The sequence below is a fragment of the Dama dama genome, chromosome 19 (genome assembly GCF_033118175.1).
Source record: "Dama dama isolate Ldn47 chromosome 19, ASM3311817v1, whole genome shotgun sequence".
Lineage (NCBI taxonomy): Eukaryota > Metazoa > Chordata > Mammalia > Artiodactyla > Cervidae > Dama > Dama dama.
In genome coordinates, this window is record NC_083699.1 from 78,319,588 (window position 1) to 78,333,652 (window position 14,065).

The window sequence follows — 14,065 nt, forward strand, 5'->3', positions numbered from 1 at the left end:
TTCCCTCTGCGTCCAGTTTTGTAGTCTCTCCCATACTGTGAACTTTTCCCCTCGGTTAATGAGTATTCTTCCATAGCATTTGTAAGCACTGCGTAGTATTTTATTTCAAGAACGTAATTTGTCAGACGTTTAGACATTTTCCCCATTAAAACAAGCATTGTGAAGCTGAAATATGGGTGAGTTCTATTAACCTCTACAGATAAATTCTAAGTATGTATCTGCCTATTACAATCCAGAGTTGTTCCATCACTTAATTGCAAGGCAGCTGAGAGTTTCAAAACATTAACCTTAAATAGGTAATGAATCTTAAATAGATGATGGGAAGCAGCTCAGAAAGTAACAAATTGGTTTTCAGTCATAAATGTTTAGGATTACATTAAAAAACTGAAAAATACAAATCATTTAATCCTGGAAGCTAAAAATAATTATTTTCAACATTTTGAATTTTCTTCATATATGTTTGGGGTTTTCTTTTAAATTTTTTTAAATTTATTTTTGGCTATACTGGGTCTTTGTTGCTGCTCGGGCTTTTCTCCAGCTGTGGTGAGCAGGGGCTACTCTGGTGCTCAGGCCTCTCGTTGTGGTGACTTCTCTTGTTGTGGAGCACAGGCTGTAGGGTGCCTGGGCTTCAGTAGGTGCAGCTCCCAGGCTGCAGAACGCAGGCTCAGTAGTTGTGGCCTGTGGGCTTAGTTGCTCCGAGACACATGGAAATTCTCAGATCAGGACTGAACCCGTATCTCTTGAATTGGCAGGCAGATTCCTTGCCACTGAGCCACCAGGGAAGCTCTGGGTTTTTCTTTATTTGTAAAATGTTTTAATATTGGCTTAATAGTTACTTGTATGGCTGTGCCATAATTTGGCCACTACAGTTTTTTTAATTAGGGATGATTTTACTCACACTCAGAAGAAGTACCGTATACTAAACCCCTATGTTCCAGTCAACCAGTCCCCAAAGCCATCCAACCATGACCAGTCTAGTCCATCCTTATTATTGTGAAGCAAATAAAGATGGATATTTTAAAAATACCTATAAATAGGAAACAAAGTGAACAGAATGTACAGGAAGCAGATATTTACATAGGCGGTAAAAATTGTTCATTTATCTTTGAAGTTTTACATGTTTGGTCAGGGTTTCATGCAGATTCAATTTAACAAGAAGCTGATATTTAAAAAAGAAAAAAAAAATCTGGTGTGGTTAGTCCCACCTGTAACATCATCAGACGCTGATTCCACTTTGATTTTTTTTTTTTTTTTAAGTAAGAAGGTGTTTGGAAATTTTTGGAGGGCGTAGAAATGGAACATGATTGGTAAGAAAGTTGCTAGAGAGAAGGGAAACCACAGTGCCGAAAGTTGCTAGAGAGAAGGGAAACCACAGTGCCGGGGTCCAAGAGATAGCCTGGACAACATGGTTCAAACGCAGGTCTGAGTCAAGGGTGGTTATAGCAGCTTCACTACCTTGGTTGCAGAAGCCTGTGACCCCACCAGGGAAGGGGAGAAGGACTGGTAATAGGACTTAACTGGAGTGATATTAATGCCTTTTTCAGAAGGTCCAAGGAGTTAAAGCAGTGCTGGCACAGAGCACGCAATAAAATGCTTGTTTAGTCAGTCGCGAAGTCGTGTCCTACTCCTTCCCACCCCATGGACTGTTTCCCACCAGGTTCCTCTGTCCATGGGATTTTTCGAGCAAAAATACTGGAGTGAGTGGCCATTTCCTTCTCTAGGGTGTCTTCCTGACCCAGGGATAGATCCCATGTCTCCTGCTTTGGTGGTCCGGTTCTTCACTGCTGAGCCACCAGAGAAGCCTGCCCAATAAAATATCTGATGTTGTTATTCCTCAGTGATTCTCAGAGCTTACAGTACCTAGATTCTTGTTAGATTTAGTCCCTTTACACCGATATATGTTTTGGGTGTAAAACCTTAGACAACACATTTGATTGAACCAACTTTAAGTTGAGTGCTATAAATGAGAACACCGGCTCATCAGATCTGGCTGTGCTTACTCACTAGAATGCGGCATTGGTTAAGTCCAGTAGTATTCCCTTACATCTTTAACTTACTGTAAAGGCTACTGTTGCATTGTAGGTGTAATTCCTAACTGCAAATTCTGCTAATATTACTTTTTATCTCGGAAAGCAGTTTTTTGGGGGTTTTTTGTTTGTGTTTTTATGGAAAGCACTTTGTTACCCAGAGAAAATTCAAGTTGAAAAATGCATGAAAGCAAATGATACATTCAAGTAATGTATGAATAATTTTGAATATACTAATATACTAATCTGTTATACATGCTTTATAAAGAGGAAAAGCTGAAAGTCTTGCATGCTTGGATGTGTCTGTATAAGGTGATGGCTGTTTATCAAAATATGCAAGATTAAAATTTCCACCAATGCTGATTTGGGCTTTCACAAGAAATGTATTTAAAGATAGTCTTAGCTGTTGTAGCATGATTTCTCACGTTCTGCTTCACTTCTTATTTATTTGGTTGCTTTGGGTCTTAGTTGCAGCATGAGGATCTTTGTTGCATCACGTGGGATCTTCCATTGTGGCTCCTGGACTCTGAAGTTGTGGCCCATGGGCTTAGTTGCTTCTCGACGTGTGGGATCTTACTTCCCCCACAGGGATCAAACCTGAGTTCCCTGGACCATCTGGAAGTCCCCTTGGTTCACTTCTTTTTTATCTCCGAAGCCAAAGTGAACTAAATATTGAGTGAGATGTGTGTGTGCTCAGTTGCTCAGTCATGTCTGACTCTTTCTGACCCCATGGACTGTAGCCTGCAAGGTTCCTCTGTTCATGGAATTCTCCAGGCAAGAATACCAGTTGCCATTTCCTACTCCAGGGGATCTTCCCAACCCAGGGATGGAAACTTGGGTCCCTTGGGTTTCCTGCATTGGCAGGTGGATTCTTTACCACTATGCCATTCAACTAAGTTACCTGAGCTAATATGAATAAAATACTTTTCTTTAGATACCCGGATAAACAAAGCCTGGATACTTGACATTGACAAGGAGCACACTGCTCTTCTGAACTTTGGAATTCAAAATGGGTCTTGGCCAGCATTAAAAATGGGCATTTTTCTCTATGAAGAAAAACAACAGACTTGACTGAATAATGTAAAAGATCTGAATAAATGGGGAACACAGTGTTCCTACAAAGGGTCAATATTTTAAGGGTGGCATTTCTTTCTATCTAAAAATGTGATACAATTCCAATCAGAATATTGGTAGATTTTCCATTAGGAATTGGAAAGCTGATTCTACAGTTCATCTAAAAGATAAAATTGTGAGACTAGCGAAGAATTTTTTTGATAATATAAATAAGAGAAGCCTTGCTCTACCAGATATCACAAGCTCCTATAAAACTACAGTAATAAAAGCAATATGATTTTGGAGAAGAAATAGAGAAAAAGTCAATGAAACAGAATAGACCAAAGCAGATTTAATACATGATAAAGGTAGCATTTCAAATCAGTCAGGAAGAGATCATTCAGAAAAGATTTTCAGTTCAGTTGGCCATTCCTTTAGGAAATTATAAATTAGGTTAGTTTATAGTACAATAAACTAGTAAATTAGATTCTCTACCTTGAACCACACACACACACACACACACACACACACACACACACAAATTCCGATAGATTTAAAATCTAAATATAGAAAAGCTATGATAGTATAAAATAGTTTTATAATTATGAAATGGAGAAGGCCTGCTTTTCTCTGTAAAGCAATAAATATGAAGCCATAAAGGAAAATGTTAAATATTTGATCTTATAATATTTCAGGCTTTCATATGATTTTTTTAAAACAAATATCTGAGAAATGTTAGATTGAGAGAAAATATTATATATATATATGTGTATATATATATATATGTATATATATATATAAAACAAAGGATTAAAATCCAAAGCATAGAAAGAATTTCTTTGGCCACTATGAAAAAGAAAAATATCAATATAAATAACATCAATATTTAAAGAAAATTCACAAAAGAAATACAAATTTTAAAAAGTCATATTTTAAATTGTAAAATATGCATGACTTAGTAACATTTACTGTTTCAATCACTTTTTAAATTTTTTAAAAAATTATTTGCAGGATAATATGCTTTATAGAATTTTGCTGTTTTATGTCAAATATCAACATAAATCAGACATAGGTATTTCAGTCATTTTTAAGTGTACCATTTTCTGGCATTAAGTGCATTCATTGTTATACAGCCACCACCACCATCCATCTTGAGAACTTTTATCTCCCTCATTAAAACTCTGTACCCATTAAACACTCTATATCCATTAAACACTGTCTCTATGGATTGACTAAGTCCCTTGTGTAAGTGGATTCATGCAGTGTTTGTCATTTTGTGATGGGCTTTTTTCACTTAACATAATATCTTCAGAGTTCATCCATGTTCTCGCATATGTCAGAATTGCCTTTTTAAGGCTGAATAATATTCCATTTCCCTGGAGAAGAAAATGGCAACCTACTCCAGTATCCTTGCCTGGAAAATCTCATGGACAGAGGGACCTGGTGGGCTGCAGTCCAGGGTCACAGAGTCGGGCACAACTGAACGATTCCATTTAGGTATATAACATTTTAAAAATCCATTTATGGACACATGGGTTGCTCGCATCTCTCTGTAAAATATCTGCCACTGAGTGGCAGCTAATAGGCAGTTATGGATTCCAGCATCATCACCAATTTACTAATACGTTGAAAGACATTTCTGAAAGATCTTGCAGTCTGATCTTGGTGAGACAGCCTTGGCAGGAAGGAGGAATAGTATACCTCATGACAGTTTGTCATTAAACAGCAGTGTGCTCTCTGCATTTCAATCCAGACATCTCCAGCTTCTGCTCTGTCACAGTTTCCTTCAGATGAAAGGTTTTGAAAAGACATCTTTAAGTATCCGTAGTGCCAATCACTCAGTCATATTGGATTCTTTGCAACCTATGGACTGTAGCCTGCCAGGCTCTTCTGTCCATGGAATTTCCCAGGCAAGAAAGCTGGAGTGGCTAGCCATTTTCTTCTCCAGGAGATCTTCCTGACCCAGAGGTTGAACCCAAGTCTCCTACATTGCAAGCAGATTCTTTAACATCTGAGCCACCAGGGAATGTCCATAAATTACTATAAAAGACAAATTGGAGCATTCAAGGAGAAGAAAGTCACTCGAATCTATGCCCATCTCTTAACAGTCCTCGGCACACCCTCTGTCCTTCACCCTTCCATCCTTCACCCTTCCCTAAACAGCAAGTGCAAAGACCCTGAGGTCAACACAAGCTGGGTTTAGCCAAGGAAGTAAAGGCAGGCTTCATCATTGTTAGGAAGAGCAATAGGGGCTGAGGAGAAATGGGTACGTAGAAACCAGATCACAGAAAGAGTTTGGGTCTTAGTCTAAGTGTGATGGCAAAGCTTTATGATCAATGTGCTCCAGTTTTTACTTTTAAAAACTAACTCTGGCTGCTGGAACAAGCTGCCACAACACTGGTAGCTTACAACAACACAGGTTAATCATCTCACAGTCCTGGAGTTCAGAAGTCTGCAATGTATCTCAACAGGCTAAACATCAAGGTGCCAGCAGGACGGCATTTCTTTTGAGGGAAGACTGTCTCCTTGTCTTTTCCAGTTTCTGGAGGCTGCCTGCGTTCCTTGGCTTGTGTACCACCCCCTCTGGCAATTGCATCACTCTGTCCACTGCTTCTGTTGTCACATCTCTTTCTCTGCCTGTGACCCTCCTGCCTCACTTTCACTTATAAGGACATTGGGCCCACCTGCATGATCCAGAAGAATCTCCCTATCTCAAATTCTTCATTTAATCTCATCTGCAAAATCCATTTGCCATGTAAGGTAACAAAGTGACAGGTTCCAGGATTTAGACACGTGTGTAGGAGAGCCATTGTTCTGCCTACCTCACAGGACAAGAATGGAAGCGAGATAGCACAGGAGGTGGACAGGGGAGATGGTTTGCACCTTGGAGGGCCTTTCTTTAATATTTATTTATTTCTTAGTTGCAGCATGAGGAATCTAGTTCCCTGACCAGGGATTGAACCCAGGCCCCCTGCATTAGGAGCGTGGAATCTTAGCCACTGGACCATCACGGAAGTCCCTAGAGGGTGTTTCCTTAGTCCACACCTTTAGGATGAGGTTGGCCTGGAGGAGACTTTGCCCCTGTAGATAAAGGACTCTTGTTGACAGCTTCAGTTCCTATCAAGTCCTGATTACCAGCTCATCCTTTGGTAAAGAGGGTAAAAGGAATCAAATTTTGTTTACTGTTGTAAAGCAGTAGACAGTAAAATTCTACTCTCAAACAATGGAATTGAAAACTGTCTTCACGTCAGGATTTAAAAACCGTGCCCCTAAAAGTGTTCATGAAGTGAAGTGAAAGTCACTCAGTCGTGTCCAACTCTTTGCAACCCTATGGACTGTGTCCATGGAATTCTCCAGGCCAGAATACTGGAATGGGTAGCCTTTCCCTTCTCCAGGGTATCTTCCCAACCCAGGGATCAAATACAGGTCTCACTCATTTCAGGTGAATTCTTTATCAGCTGAGCCACAAGGGAAGCCCAAAAGTGTTCATGAACACGTAGTAAATTGCTCAACAAGTCATTCTTTATCTGGAGATTTGTATATGCAGATGTTTTAATTTTATTTTGAAAAAAAAAAAAAGAGGGTCTTCTCCCCTCACCAGATTTGCCCTCTTGAACTCATTCCTATTTCTAGGCCTTTCCTCAAGCTTTTTCTCCCACGAGGAAAGCCATTAGATTAGCTCCATCTAAATTCTACTCTTCTTTTAAAATCTCACCTCCTAAGAAGCCTCCCCAGATTTTTCTAGTCCACACTGCGGGTCATCTTCCTTGAACTCTTACGTTATAGTCACCAAGAGGAATATAAAAGTGCCCATTCATTGTTTACCTGCTATGTCTTTAATATACTTTAAGTATATTATCCGATTTCATTCTCACAAAACCCTCAAAAGAAGAATCATGACCACATAATATGTGAGAAAACTGCAGTAGACACAGATTAAGCAACTAGCTAGAAAGTTGTGTGGCTTGGATTTGAATCCAGTTTTGTCTGGCTCAATCTGAACCTTCCAATAAAAGTTTAGTTGTTGCCACAATTTGTGGTACAGTTTTTGTCCTAACACTTTATTATGATATTAATGGTTTCAGATATATGAAAAAGTTGACAATTTTTTAGAGAACACCCATGTAACATAGATGTTTTGACTACAATTGCTTTATTCCATGTCTTTCTGCCTTGGGGCTTCCCTGGTGGCTCAGATGGTAAAGAATCTGCCTGCAAAGCAGGAGACCGGGTTCAATCTCCATGTTGGCAAAATCCCCTGGAGGAGGAAATGACAACCCACTCCAGTATTCTTGATTGGAGAATTCCATGAACAGAGGAACTTGACAGGCTACAGTCCATGGAGTCGCAAAGAGTTGGACATGACTGAGCAACTAACACACTTTCTGTCCATGTACCCATTCCTCCCTCCATCCAAAATTTCATCTTGTGTTTTTCATTGATTTCACAGTCAGTTGCAGACATGAGCACACTTCCCCTAATACTTCAGCAGGCATATTATTTAATTAGAATTCAACATTTGCTTATGGTTCTATTTTTTTTCTTTTGAGGTTAGATTTTCATCTGCTGAAACGTACAACTCTCAGGTGTACTGTTGATGAGAACCACCTGTGTAACCCAAACTCCTATGAAGATACAGAAAATCATCATCATCCAGATGTCCCCTCATGGGTTTTCCTGTTCCACCCTTTTCCCACCCCAGCCTTACCTTATCCACCATAGATTAGCCCAATGCTTTTGAGTTGTGGTGTTGGAGAAGACTCTTGAGAGTCCCGTGGACAACAAGGAGATCAAACCAGTCCATCCTAAAGGAAATCAACTCTGGATGTTCATTGGAAGGACTGATGCTGAAGTTGAAGTTCCAATACTTTGGTTACCTGATGCAAACTGTCAACTCATTGGAAAACACCCTGATGCTGGGAAAGATTGAGGACAGAAGAAGGGGAAAACAGAGGATGAGATTGTTGGATGGCATCACTGACTCAATGGACATGAGTTTGAGCAAACTCTGGGAGATAGTGAAGGATGGGGAAGCTGGGCGTGCTGCAGTCCAAGTCAGACATGACTTAGCAAATGAAGAATTCTAGGACTTCATGGAAATGCGACCCTGTGACATGTACATTTATAACAGGCTGCTTTCACTCAGAGGAATGTTTCTGACATTCATCCATGCAATTCCATGTGTGGATTGTTCATTCCTGTTTTTTAATTGAAGCATAGTTGATTTACTATGTTGTGTTAGTTTCAGGTGTACAACAAAGTGATTCAGTTATCAATGAATATATAGGATTCCCTGGTGCAGTGATGAAGAATCCACCTGCCAATGCAGGGGATATGGGTTGGATCCCTGGTCCAGGAAGATCCCACATGTCGAAGTGACTAAGCCTGTGTGCCATGACTACCGAGCCTGTGCTTTAGAGCCCTTGCTCTGCAACAAGAGAAGCCACCACAATGAGAAACCCGTACATGGCAACTGGAGAGCAGCCTTCACATTGCAACAAAGACCCATTGCAACCAAAAATAAATATAAATAAATAAATAACCCCCCCCAAACTTGTATTCTCTTTTCAACTAAATTCCACCCATTCCAGCCAACCACATTCCACTAAATGTACCTTTCTTACAAATAAATCAAGAAATGTGAAAAATTGAACATATTATGTATGTAAAATTCGTGGGAGAAATCTTGGCGTAAAGATCATGCCGGGTAGCTGTTCAACTTTACTCCTTTTATGAACAACAGCCCTGTGAATGTACTTAATGCCATTGAGCCGTACACTAAATATGGTTAAGGTGGTAATTCTGTGTTGTGTGTATTTTAACACAATGAAAAACAAAAACCGTCATCTTGATGAATCCCCTCTGGAGTGAAGTGAGGTGACTGGGTCACATCTGCTCCAGAAACGGTTATGAAAAGCCCAGGATTCTTCCCAACTCTGATGAGACTCTTGGTTGTAGGCAACCCCCCACCCACCCCCTCATCCCAGTAATCTTCATGGCCGCCTGCATTGTCCATAGTCATAAAACTCCAGAAACAGCCCAGACGTTCATCCACAAGAGAATGGGTTAATAAGTGGTGGTATATCCATCCAACAGCATATTAAACAGTTCCTAAAAATGAATGAACCATCATCACACACAGCAAGGCTGAACCTAAGAAGCAATACTGGATGGAGTGAGAGAAAAATCTCCACCAAGTATAGACAGGTTTTCATTGATTTGCTTCCATCTGCCCATTCTCTATCCTTTTTTTTTTTTTTGGCTGCACTGTGCACCATGTTCTTTCTTGGTTCCCTCAGCTTAGACCACAACTTGTAGCTCCTTCAGTACAATCTTTTTCTTTGATCCATGACGCTTGTTTTCTAGAGAGATCCCAGCTGATACAACTATAGATGATATGATCGCATTTTTACAAAGCTTGAGACCAAGGAAGCTGAACAGTATGCTATGGAAGGAATCCTATGTACCTGGTAAAACTATTTAGAACTAAAAACCAAAGCAGTCACAGATAAACTTACAGTTTAGGCCAACAGGTTCCTCTGGGGGCCACACATGGAATAAAATTGGGAGGGTAACTTCGACAACAGTGATCTTTTTGTTGTTGTTTAGTTTTTAATCTTTTTTTTTGGCTGTACCACATGACTTGCAGGATCTTAGTTTCCTGACCAGGGATGGAACCCAGGTCAAGTCAGTGAAAGTAGAGTCCTAATCATTGAAAGGGAGTCCCAACATGTTCTAAATATCCAACTGAAAAGCTCTTTAGTTGGACGATGTGTTCTAGGGAGTTCCTTTTAATATTGGGCTGGATTAATCACTTAATACATAAATTATTTTACATGAATCAAACTGGAAAGCTAAAATATGGGGCAGGGATAGATCTGGTAAAACATAAGAAAAAGAGAAACAATCTCACAGGGGACTGAAACAAATGTCATAACATAACATTATCTAATAAGCTATTTGGATAGCCCAGAGGCAGGAAGAAAAAAAATACCCTAGGACTGATCATAAGGTTATTTGATGTTAGGTTTTAGGAGTTCTCTACATATTCTGCATAGTAATCCCTTATCAGATACATGATTTGCAGATGTTAAAAATTTGGGCCAGTTGTCTTAGTTCATTTGGGCTGCTATAACAAAAGGCCACAGACTGGCTGGCTTACACAACAAAATTATTTAGCAGAGTTCTGGAGGCTGAAAATCCAGAATAAAGTGCTAGCAGTTTCGGTGTCTGGTGAGAGTCCAATTCCTGGTTCATAGACAGCTATCTCTTAGTTGTCTTCTCAGGTGGCAGAAGAAGCAAGGGAGCTCTCTGGGGTCTTTTGTATAAGGACGTTATTCCCACTCATAAGGACACTATTCTCACTCATAAGGGCTCCACCCTCATAACCTAAAAGCCCTCAAAGGCCTTTTAGGCCTCTGTGACCCTCAAAGGCCACACCGCCTATGGCTATCACATGGGGGTAGAGTTTCAACATAGGAATGCTGGGCAGGGGGGGACACAAACATTCAGTCTATATTAGTAGATATCCCAGATCTTGTGAAGTGTTGAATATACCACCCTATGAAAGAGTGTAACAGTTGAAAAAATGAAAAACAGTGTGGATCTACTAAAACAAAGATTTTCAAAGTATTGCTTGAGACAAGCAAAATAATTTAATAATTAAATTACATTTAATCTAAAATTAATCATTGCATGATTTATGTTAATGGGCTTCCCTGGTAGCTCAGCTGGTAAAGAATCTGCCTGCAGTGTGGGAGTCCTGGGTTCGATCCCTGGGTTGGGAAGATCCCCTGAAGAAGGGAACAGCTACCCACTCCAGTATTCTGGCCTGGAGAACTCCATGGATTCTACGGTCCCTGGGGTCGCAAAGAGTCAGACATGACTGAGCTTAAATTACATTTAATCTCAAGCAAATTAATCATTGCATGATTTATGTGAAAAAAATAAGTCATCAAATTTGGCATTACCCCATATCATCTAAACTGATATAGTGCCTCTCTAATATGAAGCACTGAAAACCAAATGATAGGACTCCCCCGAAGTCCAGCAGTTAAGACTATGCACTTCCACTGCGGGTGGCAGGGGTTGGGGAACTAAGACTCCAAATGCTCAGCGACATGGCCAAAAAACAAACAAAAATTACTATAAATGGTATCACCTATGAGACAGCCTTGTCCAAAATGTTTGGCCAGAATCTAATCATGAGGAATAGTAGGAACAAATTCAGAAAGTGAAACGAAACAATTTCGAAGACAAATGGCCTGGACTGTTGTAAAAAAATCAATGTCTTAAAAAAAAGTGAGGGACAACAGATAACCAACGAGGACCTACTGTTTAGCACAAGGAACTATATTTAATATCACTCATTTCCTACCCTCTTTTATCCCATGAACTGTAGCCAGCCAGGCTCCTCTGTCCATGTGATTTCCCAGGCAAGAACACTGGAGTGGGTTGCTATTTCCTCCTCCAGGGGATCTTCCTGACCCAGGGATCAAACCTGTGTCTCTTGTGTCCCCTGCATTGACAGGCGGATTCTTTCCCACTGTGCCATCTGGGAAGCCCTCAATATCTTGTAATACAATCTATAATGGAAAAAATGGAAAGAATCTGAAAAGGAATATACAATACATGTGTCTATATATAAAACTGAGTTGCTGTGTTGTACACCTGAAACTAACATGATATTTAAATCAGCTATGAAAGTGAAAGTCAACCTCAGTCATGTCTGATTCTTTGCGACAATGGGCAATAGGCTGCCATGCTCCTCTGCCCATGTAATTCTCCAGGCCAGAATACTGGAGTGGGTAGCCGTTCCCTTCTCCAGGGGACCTTCCCGATGCAGGAATTGAACCCAGGTCTCCCAACTTTTCTTCAGTAAAAAAATACACAAAGGAGAAGGTTGGGGAAGGAACAATTCTAGAGACCAAAGAAATAAAACCAAATACAGTATCTGAAACTTGACTAGTTCTTGCATCCAAAAAAAAAATTTGTATTTGACAATTTTAGACAATTGGAGAAATTTGACTATACACTGCATAGTAGATAACCTTGAAAGATTCTTGTTTATTTACTTGGGTATCATCCTATACTGTGATCATGTGGCATAATGTCCTTATTCTTAGTAGATATGTAAGAAATTATTTGAGATGAAAAGTCATGATGTGTATAACTTGTTTCACGTGGGTCAGGTTAAACAAAATCAGGTTAAACAAATATAAGCAAATATGGCAAAAAGTTAACAACTGATGAACTACACGAAGGATATATTTTTGGTACCATTCTCTCAACATTTCTATAGGCTTGTGATTGTCAAGATAAAAATTTGAGGGGAAAAATGCAAAACAACAGTAAAAGAGCATCACTTGGTTAATAAAACAGTTATGCTTTTATGTTGTTAAACTTGGCATTGCATTTATTTGGAATCTTGAAATAAATATTTTTAAAATGCAGATACTTTTGCTGAAGCAATCTATATTTAGATTACAGGGTAGTCATGGAGAAACACTTGCTCTTTGAATTAACAGTTAACAAGGTAGAGTTGATGTTGGCAGGGTGTGCCTCTCCTACTGGCTGGAAGAAAATGTTCTCTCCATGCTAATCATATTTTAATTTTACAGTACAACTATTCACAAGATACATTTAATATTTACTTAATAGTTAGGAATTAAGACAGAAATTGTCACTCTTCACCTAAGGAGGAGCAAGAGAATTCTAACAGATGGGATAATGATAGAAAACTATATGGAGAGGGTGAGATACATGGTTGATCTTGGGAACACAGATAGGATCTAATTTTATGTATTTTTTCCTATGTGGAAGAGCAGAAGGTAGAATGTAGAGAAGAGTGTGTAAATGGAGTCAAAGGAAAGGGCTTGTGAAAGAAAGGCAAGGGGTGGGAGGAGAGGGTGGGACAAAAAAAGGCAAAGGTTTTTATGTGGAGATGGGGGATTGTTTCAAACATAACCTGTACATGTATTGTAGATGATTTTGAAGACCAAAAAAAAAAAAAAAAAACCACAAAGAATAAAACAAAACTACCGACATTCCATCAGGGAGGATAGTATTTAGGAGCTTCCAGGCTGTTTTCTACACACTAGAAAAAGTGATGATGACAATGAGCAAATGTTTATTATGGAACTCAAAAAAAAAAAAAAACCACACATAACAAAACAGACTAACAGAGAACAAACAGTTGGTTGCCAGACACTAGGGGGCTGGGGGATGAGTGAAATAGGTGAGAGAGATTAAGAGGTACAAACTTCCAGTTACAGAATAAATGTATAACAAATGTATGACATAGAGAATATACTCGATCATATTGTAAAATCTTAGTATGGTGACAAATGAAAACTAGACTTATCATGGTGATCATTTTGTAATGCATAAGAATATCAAAGCACTATGCTGTACAGCTGAAAATAATAAAATATTGTAAGTGAATTATACTTCAATTTCTAAAAAGAAAAAAAACACAGGGAACTTTACTCAATATTCTGTGATAACCTATGTGAGAAAAGAATCTAAAAAAGGATGAATATATATATGCATAACTGAATCACTTTGCTGTACAGCTGAAATTAATACATTAGAAATCAATTATACCCCAATAAAATTAAAAAAACACAAAATACTAGATCAGATAATGGTTTCAGATCATTTTGCTTTCAATCCCACAAAATTAGTCTTTTATTATTCAGTGGGGGTGGGGCAGGAAGAGTTTCTTTCACACTTGTATGTGTGAGGTACTATTTTAAGCAGGCACTCACTTTCTAAGTTAATATCACAACTCCAAGAGGTTAGAACTACCACTATCCCCTGTTACTCACACCACAGTCATCATGTACCTAACTTGCTAAGTTGACAAGTACAAGGTGGAGTCCAGGGTCAAATCCACATTGTCTGACCGCAGAACCGTTGTTTATGATTTTGGGCTTTTGTCGTAAAGAAATGGATGAAAGTTTTATGATGTTGTCATTCATCTT